General features: G+C 51.5%; 1 pseudogene; it reads left to right on the top strand.

Moving 5' to 3' along the window:
- The first annotated feature begins 4,182 nt into the window (after window positions 1-4,182).
- Window positions 4,183-6,149, top strand: LOC119340657 (annotated as a pseudogene).
- The last annotated feature ends 5,196 nt before the right edge of the window (window positions 6,150-11,345 follow it).

The following is an 11,345-nucleotide window of genomic DNA, read 5'->3' as shown; positions in this document are numbered from 1 at the left end:
TGAATTACAATGTTTAGTCAGTCCTTGATCTTTAAAGGTGCTCTGCATTTATGTTTTGCAGTCTCAGAAAGGGCTAGCGAGATACCATTTTGTTATATCTTGTTATGATTGTTTATAGAAAGTGTTGTCATCCAAGTTTTATTATTATGGCTCGCTAGCTGATTATGCTATTGATATGAGTAATTGTCAGACCCAAGTATTATTTTGAGTATGGTTAGTTCATAATATTTGCTGAAACCTGAATGCTGGCTTTTCATGTTTACAACAACAAGAGCAAACAGAGTTTGTTAAAGTTTTTCTTTATCACTTTCAGTTTATCAATTGAATTGCTTGAGAACAAGCAAAGGTTTAAGCTTGGGGGAGTTGATACGTCTCCAACGTATCTACTTTTCCAAACACTTTTGCTCTTGTTTTGGACTCTAACTTGCATGATTTGAATGAAACTAACCCGGACTAACGTTGTTTTCAGCAGAACTGCCATGATGTTCTTTTATGTGTAGAAAAGAAAAGTTCTTGGAATGTCATGAAAATCCACGGAGGCACTTTTTGGAATTTATAAGAATTATTGGGCAAAAGAAATACACCAGGGGGCCCACACACTGTCCATGAGACAGGGGGGCGGCCCCCTCCCCCTGGGCGCGCCCCCCTATCTCGTGGGCCCCCTGGACCTCCACCGACCTCAACTCCAACTCCATATATTCATGTTCGGGGAGAAAAAAATCAAGGAGAAAGTTTCATCGCGTTTTACGACACAGAGTCGCCGCCAAGCCCTAATCTCTCTCGGGAGGGCTGATTTGGAGTCTGTTCGGGGCTCCGGAGAGGGGGATCCGTCGCCGTCGTCATCATCAACCATCCTCGATCACCAATTTTATGATGCTCACCGCCATGCGTGAGTAATTCCATCGTAGGCTTGCTGGACGGTGATGGGTTGGATGAGATTTACCATGTAATCAAGTTAGTTTTGTTAGGGTTTGATCCCTAGTATCCACTATGTTCTGAGATTGATGTTGTTATGACTTTGCTATGCTTAATGCTTGTCACTAGGGCCCGAGTGCCATGATTTTAGATCTGAACCTATTATGTTTTCATGAATATATGTGTGTTCTTGATCCTATCTTGCAAGTCTATAGTCACCTATTATGTGTTATGATCCGACAACCCCGAAGTGACAATAATTGGGATACTTCTCGGTGATGACCGTTGTTTGAGGAGTGCATGTATTCACTATGTGCTAATGCTTTGTTCCGGTTCTCTATTAAAAGGAGGCCTTAATATCCCTTAGTTTTCACTAGGACCCCGCTGCCACGGGAGGGTAGGACAAAAGATGTCATGCAAGTTCTTTTCCATAAACATGTATGACTATTTATGGAATACATGCCTACATTACATTGATGAACTGGAGCTAGTTCTATGTCACCCTATGTTATAGCTATTACATGAGGAATCGCATTCGGCATAATTATCCATCACCGATTCATTGCCTACGAGCTTTTCACATATTGTTCTTCGCTTATTTACTTTTCCATTGCTACTGTTACAATTATTACAAAAACCCAAAAACTATTATCTTTACTTTTGCCACCGTTAATTTTATTATCATACTACTTTGCTACTAAATACTTTGCTGCAGATACTAAGTTATCCAGGTGTGGTTGAATTGACAACTCAACTGCTAATACTCAAGAATATTCGTTGGCTCCCCTTGTGTCGAATCAATAAATTTGGGTTGTACTTTACCCTCGAAAGTTGTTGCGATCCCCTACACTTGTGGGTTATCAGTCACCCGGAGGTGTCTCCCATGCCTGCCACGAGAGACGCAAAACTCATGCCTCCCATGGTAGGTCCGAAGCCACCCATGCCTCCCATGGCCCCCATGGTAGCTCTCAAGCCACTGATGCCTCCCATGCCGCCCATGGTAGCTCCGAAGCCACCGATGCCGCCCATGCCACCGATGCCACCCATGCTGCCCATGCCAACCATGGATCTTTTTTGGACAAGGACTTCTTCACAGGCAAGATTGATGTACTCCTTTTGCTTCTCATCGAGGGTAGATGTGTCCATGAAGAACAAGTACTTCTCCCATTCCAACAATCTAGTTCGATCCCCCATGGCCAATTTATTCTCCTACAATGCCACCTTCCTCTCCTCGGCCGCCACTCTCCTCTCCTCGGCCGTGGCATCTTGGTTCCTTGCCATCTTCCTCACTTCGTTTGCTTCCTTTCTTGCGTTCACAATAGCTTCCACATCATTAGCTCGTCATCTCCTTTTCTCTTCTTCTTTTCTTTTCCGTCTTTCTTGCATCCATCCGATCTTTTTGGCTTGGAGTATGAAACCAAGTTTGGTGTAGGGCTTCTCTTGTCGTCATCACTTGATGCCTCCTCCTCATCATCATCCAAATCAATAGTTCGCTTGCGTTGTTGCTCTCCTCATCATCGACACCATCACGGGGCTTCCATTTCTCGTCATCCTTCAATTCTTCATAGCAATGAGGCAAGGTAAATGGTCTCCCTTTCTTGATCTTCCCTTTCTTGGTCTTCTTCTCCTATCCTTGGAATAAGTTTTGTGCAATAGTGAGCTACAAACAAAAGAACAAGTTAGCACTTGAAACACCAAGAAGAAGCATGATGAACATGGAAGAATCATGAAAGAAATGGCACTTACCCCATCTCTATCATTAGTGCCACTTGGGTTCAACGTGTCAACCGCCTTAAGTGCGGCCGCCCACCTTTGACAATCTCGGTTGATTGTTGACCATCGGGAGCGAAGAGATCTTCCAGAGCGGTCGATTCCACTTTTGTTGTGTAGATCAAAGTCCTCCTTCATCCGGAGCCAATATGCATCTCTACTTTGATCCCCTCGAACGGTGGGATCCCACAACACTTGCAACCAAGTATTGCATAGCAAGATGTCTTCGTCCATGGTGTAGTTGCCCCCTCTTCCTTTCGGTGCATCGACAATGCCCTCACCATCCTCGTCCACCTCAAATTCATGATCGTCGAAATGCATCTCATTGGTTTGAGACTAATGAGAATTGTTGGAACCAACACCCATAGTTGACATACATGCCTCATCATTGAAACTACAAAGTATATATAACAAAGCAAATAAGCTATCCATATGTATGCATTAAAAAAACTGGGTGGAATTTTACCTTGTGGGAATTTCATCGAACACCTTGCGTGCGTCGGCCGTCGGCTCAACAAGTGAGCTCGCCGGCGCTTCGGTCACCGCCGCGTCTGTCACACGCCCTGCAAAGCTTCTTCTTCGGTCGCCTAGAGGAGCCGTCCGCCGCCTTGTTCTTCTTTGCGGACACCTTGCCCGTCTTCGCCCGTGCCGCATTTGGGATCTTCGAGAGGGGGGCACGTGGCTTCACGGCGGGCGCCGGCGCGACGCCATCCGCCGCCGAGGTCGTCCGTGGCGGCATGAAAAGGCCGCGCGTGATGCCGGTGCTTGGAGGAGCACTGGCGGAGGTGTAGCCAAAGCTCCCCGCGCTAGGGTTTGCGGCGGCGGCGGAGGGGTCGCGTGTGTAGGAAGGGGTGAGGGGGATGTCGGCGCGTCCGTCCATCGGGTGAATTCGCCGGCGGTGACGCGTGCGGGGCGAAAGAGGCATGGAGGTGTGGCGCGGGAGCTCGAGTGTGCAGGGCGCGGGAGCGGGCGCAGCAAATAAACGACGCGTGATGCCGTTTCGGCCGGCGCGCTGAACTACTTATGCCGCGCGTGCGATTTTAGCGCCTCCGCTGGAGCTCCCGGGGAGGTTGCGTGCAAAAAAAAACAAATTTTCCAGCGCGGCGCTTATATATAGCGGCTGTTGGAGATGCTCTTGGAGCTTTCCTGCATGGTGGACCCTCGTGCCTAAGCAATCGGTACTTTATTAGTTTGTGGCTTGCGCTACGGAATTTATTCCCTGTTTTTTCATTTACACAAGTCTACACATCATCCATGAGCTCATGAAACCCCTGCAAGAACGTTGCCAAACGGCGCCAATTCGTCACTAAACACCGCACCATGATCTAGCAAACAGACAACCATGCCGGGTTGCACAACCGATCGCAGTCATCGGCGACAACCATGCTAACTGCCTATGCGAGATCGCCGGCCGCCCCCGAAACCTACAAACGCAAGCCCCCAATCGACCAGTGCAGCAACATCATACGTACTTATTATATATATATACGTGCGCGCATGGACACAATCATCAGCAAATCAACCATTTTCAAGAGCTGAGCTGCACCGATCGATTGTCGCACGCCATGGTGGCTCTGGCTATGGCTCCCGCTGCAGGGCTGGTCCTGGCTTCGCTCGCCGTGGTGCTGGCAACCACGCTGTGGAAGGCTGCGGTGCACCTGGTGTGGCGCCCCTACGCCGTAGCGAGGGCCTTCCGGCGGCAGGGGATCCGCGGGCCGGCGTACCGGTTCTTCGTCGGCAACAACGAGGAGGTCATGGCGATGCGCGCGGCGACGGCCGACGACGTGCTCGACCTCGGCTCCCACGACATCATCGCGCGGGTGATGCCGCAGTACAAGGCGTGGGTGGCGTCCTACGGTAAGATTTTCCTCTCGTGGTCGGGGTATACGCCGTCGCTCTGCGTCGGCGACCACGACATGGTGAAGCAGATCCTGTCCAACAAGACCGGGCTGTACGCCAAGCCCAACCCGGGGCCCAACTTCCTGGCCCTGCTGGGCAAGGGCCTCGTCTTCTCCGACGGCGACGACTGGGCGCGCCACCGCCGCATCGTGCACCCGGCGTTCACCATGGACAAGCTCAAGATGATGACCAGGACGATGGCGGAGTGCGCGGGGGACATGGTCCGGCCGTGGGAGGCGCTCGCCGAGGCGAGCGACGGCGGCGTGGCGAGGGTGGACGACGTCGGCCAGCAGTTCGTGGAGCTGACCGCCGACGTGATCTCGCACACGGCGTTCGGGAGCAGCTACAGGGAGGGGAAGGAGGTGTTCGTGGCGCAGCGGGAGCTCCAGTACATCGCCTTCTCCACCATGAACAACGTCCGTGTCCCGGGCCTCGAGAACCTCCCCACCAAGACCAACCTGCGACGGCGGCAGCTCACGGGCAAGGTGCGCGGCACGCTCATGGCGATCATCCGCGAGCGGCAGGCCGCCGCTAAGGAGGCCAAAGGCTACGGCAACGACTTGCTTGGCCTGATGCTCGAGGCCAACGCGTCGGTCGGCGCCGGCGGCCAGAAGGCGGCCGCCATTAGCATGGACGAGATCATCGACGAGTGCAAGACCTTCTTCTTCGCCGGGCACGACACAACCTCGCACCTCCTCACCTGGGCCATCTTCCTCCTCGGCACGCACCCCGAGTGGCAGCAGAAGCTCAGGGAGGAGGTACTCCGGGAGTGCGGCGGCACGGGCACGCCGCTGCACGGCGACGCGCTCAACAAGCTCAAGCTGGTAATGCGCTCAACAAGCTCAAGCCTATCCCATCATTCTGACCCACTTAATGCACACTCCACAACGACAAGTGACACGCACTTCACCTGTGATCGATGATGGCAGACGACGATGGTGCTTTACGAGACGCTGAGGCTCTACGGCGCTGTGATCATGATAGCGAGGGAGACAACGGCGGACACCGAACTCGGCGGCGTGAAGATCCCCAGGGGAACGACTACCATGATACCGATGGCGATCATGCACCGGGACGAGGAGGTGTGGGGCGCGGACGCCGGCAAGTTCAAGCCGGACCGGTTTCAGAACGGCGTGGGCAGAGCCGCGAAGCACCCGAGCGCGATGCTCGCCTTCTCCGCCGGCCCGCGGTCGTGCATCGGGCAGGACTTCGCGATGCTGGAGGCCAAGGCGACGCTCGCCGAAATCCTGCGCCGGTTCGAGTTCGAGGTCGCGCCGGAATACGTGCACGCGCCGGCCGAGTTCCTGACGCTGCAGCCCAAGTGCGGGCTCCCCGTGCTGCTCAAGCTCCTGGATCAGTAAGAGTAGCTGCCTCTTTGAACGACTACTGCTATAGTACAAGTACAAAATACATGAGTGATTTGCTCACGAGTCACCAGTGGGCTTGTATCTTTTTTGGTTTTGTTTCTGAGCTGTGGGCTCGTATCTTCACTGAGTATACCTCTTGCATTTGTGAGCAGAAGGTTGTGAGGTGTTTTTATAAGTATGAATTGTTGAAATATGAGACGGGCCTAGAGCCCATCTGATAATTTCAGATTTAATCTCTAAGGGCCCATGTAGGTGGCATGACAAGGTGGTGGGAAGTTTAGTCTCACCATGCTAGTGAAAAAAGAGTTGGAGTGGTTTATAAGGGATTCTCTCCCACATGCTATTGGAGCTTGAGAAGAGAAGAAGCCCTCGCGCACTCCTCCTCCTCCGCGCGCCTCGCCACGCCACGCCACGCCACGCAGCCCACGTCTCTCCACGCGCGGCCGCACATATATATGTGGGGCGCTGCCAACCCTAGCCGCCGCGAAATAGAACGCATCTCCGCCTCCACGCCCACGTCGTTCCTTTGTTGCTGCTGCCGCCGGCGACTCCGTCCCGTTCACCGCGTTGGTTGACGGGAGAGCAGGCTGAAGGAAATATGCCCTAAAGGCAATAATAAAGTATTATTTATTTCCTTATTTTATGATAAATGTTTATTATTCATGCTAGAATTGTATTAACCGGAAACATAATACATGTGTGAATACATAGACAAACATAGTGTCACTAGTATGCTTCTACTTGACTAGCTCGTTGAATCAAAGATGGTTACGTTTCCTAGCCATAGACATGAGTAGTCATTTGATTAACGGGGTCACATCATTAGGAGAATGATGTGATTGACTTGACCCATTCCGTTAGCTTAGCACAAGATCGTTTCGTATGTTGATGTTGCTTTCTTCATGACTTATACATGTTCCTATGGCTATGAGATTATGCAACTCCCGTTTACCGGAGGAACACTTTGTGTGCTACCAAACGTCACAACGTAACTGGGTGATTATAAAGTGCTCTACAGGTGTCTCCGAAGGTACATGTTGGGTTGGCGTATTTCGATATTAGGATTTGTCACTCCGATTGTCAGAGAGGTATCTCTGGGCCCTCTCGGTAATACACATCACTTAAGCCTTGCAAGCATTGCAACTAATGAGTTAGTTGCAGGATGATGTATTACGGAACGACTAAAGAGACTTGCCGGTAACGAGATTGAACTAGGTATTGAGATACCACGATCGAATCTCGGGCAAGTAACATACCGATGACAAAGGGAACAACGTATGTTGTTATGCGGTCTGACCGATAAAGATCTTCGTAGAATATGTGGGAACCAATATGAGCATCCAGATTCCGCTATTGGTTATTGACCGGAGACGTGTCTCGGTCATGTCTACATTGTTCTCGAACCCGTAGGGTCCGCACGCTTAAGGTTTCGATGACAGTTATATTATGAGTTTATGAGTTTTGATGTACCGAAGGAGTTCGGAGTCCCGTATGAGATCGGGGACATGACGAGGAGTCTCGAAATGGTCGAGACGTAAAGATCGATATATTGGACGACTATATTCGGAGTTCAGAAAGGTTCCGAGTGATTCGGGTATTTTTCGGAGTACCGGAGAGCTACGGGAATTCGTCGGGGAGTATATGGACCTTATTGGGCTTTAGGGGAAAGAGAGAGGAGAGGCTGGGCGCCCCCCCAAGGCCTAGTCCGAATTGGACTAGGGGGAGGGGCTGCGCCCCCTCCTTCCTTCTCTTCTCTTCCCCTTTTCCTTGACTCCTACTCCTACTACTTGGAAGGGGGGGATCCTACTCCCAATGGGGGTAGGACTCCTGGCTGGCTGCCCCCTCACCCTTGATCCTTTATATACGGGGCAGGGGGCACCTCTAGGCACAACAACAATTGATCGCTTGGATCTCTTAGCCGTGTGCGGTGCCCCCTCCACCATAGTCCACCTCGATAATATCATAGCGGTGCTTAGGCGAAGCCCTGCGACGGTAGAACATCAAGATCGTCACCACGCCGTCGTGCTGACGGAACTCTCCCTCGACACTCGATTGGACCGGAGTTCGAGGGACGTCATCGAGCTGAATATGTGCTAGAACTCGGAGGTGCCGTAGTTTCGGTGCTTGATCGGTCGGGGCATGAAGACGTACCAATACATCAACCGCATTGTTCTAACGCTTCCGCTTTCGGTCTACGAGGGTGCGTGGACACACTCTCCCGTCTCGTTGCTATACATCACCATGATCTTGCGTGTGCGTAGGAATTTTTTTTTGAATTTTTTTGAAACATGTGTATGTGCTAATTGATCATTATAGGTTGTGTTAACTTGGTGCAGGATTTCATCACGAAGGAATTAAATCTAGCTTGCTTCGTCATCTCACTGGTAGTACTGCATACGCCTATGGGGTAGTGCCAAAAGAGGTTGCGTGTAAGCATGCTTCTCCTCTTCCAGATCCCTCCAGCATCAAACTTAAACACTAATAAGGAGCCCATATATGTTCCACACGATTGTAGAGAAACGACTGTTTAAACAAGCAATGATGGGAGTATATCACTACTGAGCGCAGATGGGTGACCGGTGGCGATGTTTAAGCGGTTTTGGCAAGTGCTTAAAGGTCTTATTTTTGACGTTTGCAATGGTTTTATGCGGGGTACGGTAGATATCTCTCACCTGAACTTTGGGGTTCTCTCTTTGATCCCCAAGGTCCCGGGCGCGGATCATATTAGGCTTTTCCGCCCTATCGCTTTGATTAATGTTCCGTTTAAAATTTGTGCTAAGGCTTGTTCGACTCGCTTGTCTCCGATAGCTCATCGCATTATTAGTAGGAACCAGTCGGCTTTCATTCGTGGCCGTAACAATACTGATGGGAGGTGATCGTCGTGTATGGCCCGGCCGATCACTCGCTTTCGCTCGAGTTCTTGACAAAGGTAATGTCTTCGAGCGCGCGCAACCTTCCTCTGCTCGTGGGCGGGGATTTCAACTTGATCCGTTCGGGAGCGGACAAAAATAACAGTATTATTAACTGGACAAGGGTGTCCATGTTTAATAATGCAATCGCATACATGGCCCTTAGGGAAGTGGCTCGCGTGGGGGCTCGATACACCTGGACCAACAAACAGCTAACGCTGGTGCGGTCGGTCTTGGACAGGGTTTTCATGTCCTCGGAGTGGGAGGTGTTGTTTCCCTTGTGCTCTTTGCACGGCGGAACAAGGATTGGGTCGGTCCACGTCCCCCTCATTCTTTCCTCGGGGGAGGAAAGGTTAAAACGCAGCCCGCGCTTTTTCTTTGAAACCGCGTAGCTTGAGTCTCCAGACTTTGAGAAAATCTTCCTTTCGAAATGGGAGAATTGCGTCGCCCGGGTCGGGCGTGCACGCGGGCCGATGGAGTTCTGGATTGCTGCTGGGGCGGGTTTGTGTGCGGCTCTCAAAGGGTGGGGAGCTAACCACGGACGTGAGGATAAGCTATTACGATCGCGCCTGACCGAGGAGCTCGCCCAGTTGGACGCAGCGACGGACGTGCAGGTCATCTCCGAGCATGACTAGGCTCAGCGCTACGCGCTTGAAGCCCAAGTCGAGTCCCTCCTTAGAGCCGAGGAGGAGTACTGGCGCAGGCGTGGTGGTATTAAGTGGACGCTCAAGGGCGACGCGAATACTAAGTATTTCCACACCTACGCTAATGGCAGACGTCGTAAGTGCGCCATCCTGAGACTACAATCGGAGCAGGGGCTCCTATTGCGGCAACAGGATATCGTCCGGCACATTTATGAGTTTTACATCCAACTTATGGGTTCCAGGGAGGAATCCCGGGCTCGGCTTAGGGCGGATGTGTGGGACCCTGCGTTGCGGGTCACGGACGAGGAAAATGAGGGCCTGGGATTGGCCTTCCTCCCTGAGGAGATTGACAAGGCGACGCTGGGTATGAAATCCGATACTACGCCCGGGCCGGATGGGTGGCCGGTGGCGATGTTTAAGCGGTTTTGGCAAGTGCTTAAAGGTCCTTGACGGTGTCCTGGACTAGGGGGTACTCAACGCGTCGTCTCCCGATCAGTTGGATTGGGTCGAGGACCCCCATGGCCGTATACTCATGGGCCAGTCTGGACAGCTGCTGCATACAAGGAAGAATCCACAAGACTTGGCGATCAAGACAAGGACTCCTCCCCCACCGGCGTATTCGGCTAGGACTCTTGTTATCCTAGGCCTCTGGTGCATTATATAAACCGGAGCCAGGCTAGTCGATAGACATATGCAACAATAATCATACCATAGGCTAGCTTCTAGGGTTTAGCCTCTCTGATCTCATGGTAGATCAACTCTTCTACTACTCATATCATCAATATTAATCAAGCAGGAGTAGGGTTTTACCTCCATCGAGAGGGCCCGAATCTGTGTAAACATTGTGTCCCTTACCTCCTGTTACCATTGATCCTAAGACGCACTGCTTGGGACCACCTACCCGAGATCCGCCGGTTTTGACACCGACATTGGTGCTTTCATTGAGAGTTCCGTTGTGTGATCGGCGAAAGGATCAATGGCTCGACTGCAGGTCAACTGCGACGTCGGCTTCTTCGTCACCAGCTCGACTGGTCACCTTGGCTTGACCGAGGACTGCGTCCTACCTCCGATCGTCATGTTCGGATGAAGGCCTTCATCAACACCAACTCCGATCTCTATTAAGATCATGGAGGAGTCATCCATGGAGCTCGGGAGCTCAACGTCAACATTGTCCTCAGGCGACCATGTTGTTTTTCTGGACAGCAAACTTGTATCCGCCGCCACTGCCTCCTCGAGTGTCGCTTAAACGATTACTTCGGTGGAATTATGCGGAATTAAGTCTACAACAACCCTGCAAAAATTTCGTCGAGTTCCGATGGAGGAATCTCCGGCAATCTCCGATATACCGGAGCCCTGTTGAATCTGGACGAGAATCCGGACGAGTTTAGGGCGTGGTATCCAGCATCTAGCTCGGATGTCCTTTGAAGGATCCAACCGTTGATTTGCTGCGGAATTCCCATATCTACCACCTGCCAAAAATTCAGCTCGATCCGACCGTCCAAACTCCGGGAAACTTCCGATTAGTGCATCACTTTTTGGATCTGTTTTCTGCACGAGAACGCATCCGATCCGAATTCATCTTATTTATGAACGGGATCTCGGACATCCTTTTTGAAGAAAGTTTTCGTATGGGGTGTTGTGTTTTATTCTCAAACACATCCCAGTAGTATTGAAAGTATTCTTGCAATACGAGCTTCACTGTCGCGCCGGTGTCAAACCAGCCCGACAACATCACTCCACGGCGGCCGACCTGCGTTAGACACGTCGTCGCTTTGTTGAGTCGAGCTCAATTTCTTCGGATCATCATCTCGGCCAGCCGAACAATAATTTGGCATCGCGAA

Source organism: Triticum dicoccoides, chromosome 7B (genome assembly GCF_002162155.2).
Source record: "Triticum dicoccoides isolate Atlit2015 ecotype Zavitan chromosome 7B, WEW_v2.0, whole genome shotgun sequence".
Classification (NCBI taxonomy): Eukaryota; Viridiplantae; Streptophyta; class Magnoliopsida; order Poales; family Poaceae; genus Triticum; species Triticum dicoccoides.
This window is presented reverse-complemented; position numbering and strand designations above follow the sequence as displayed.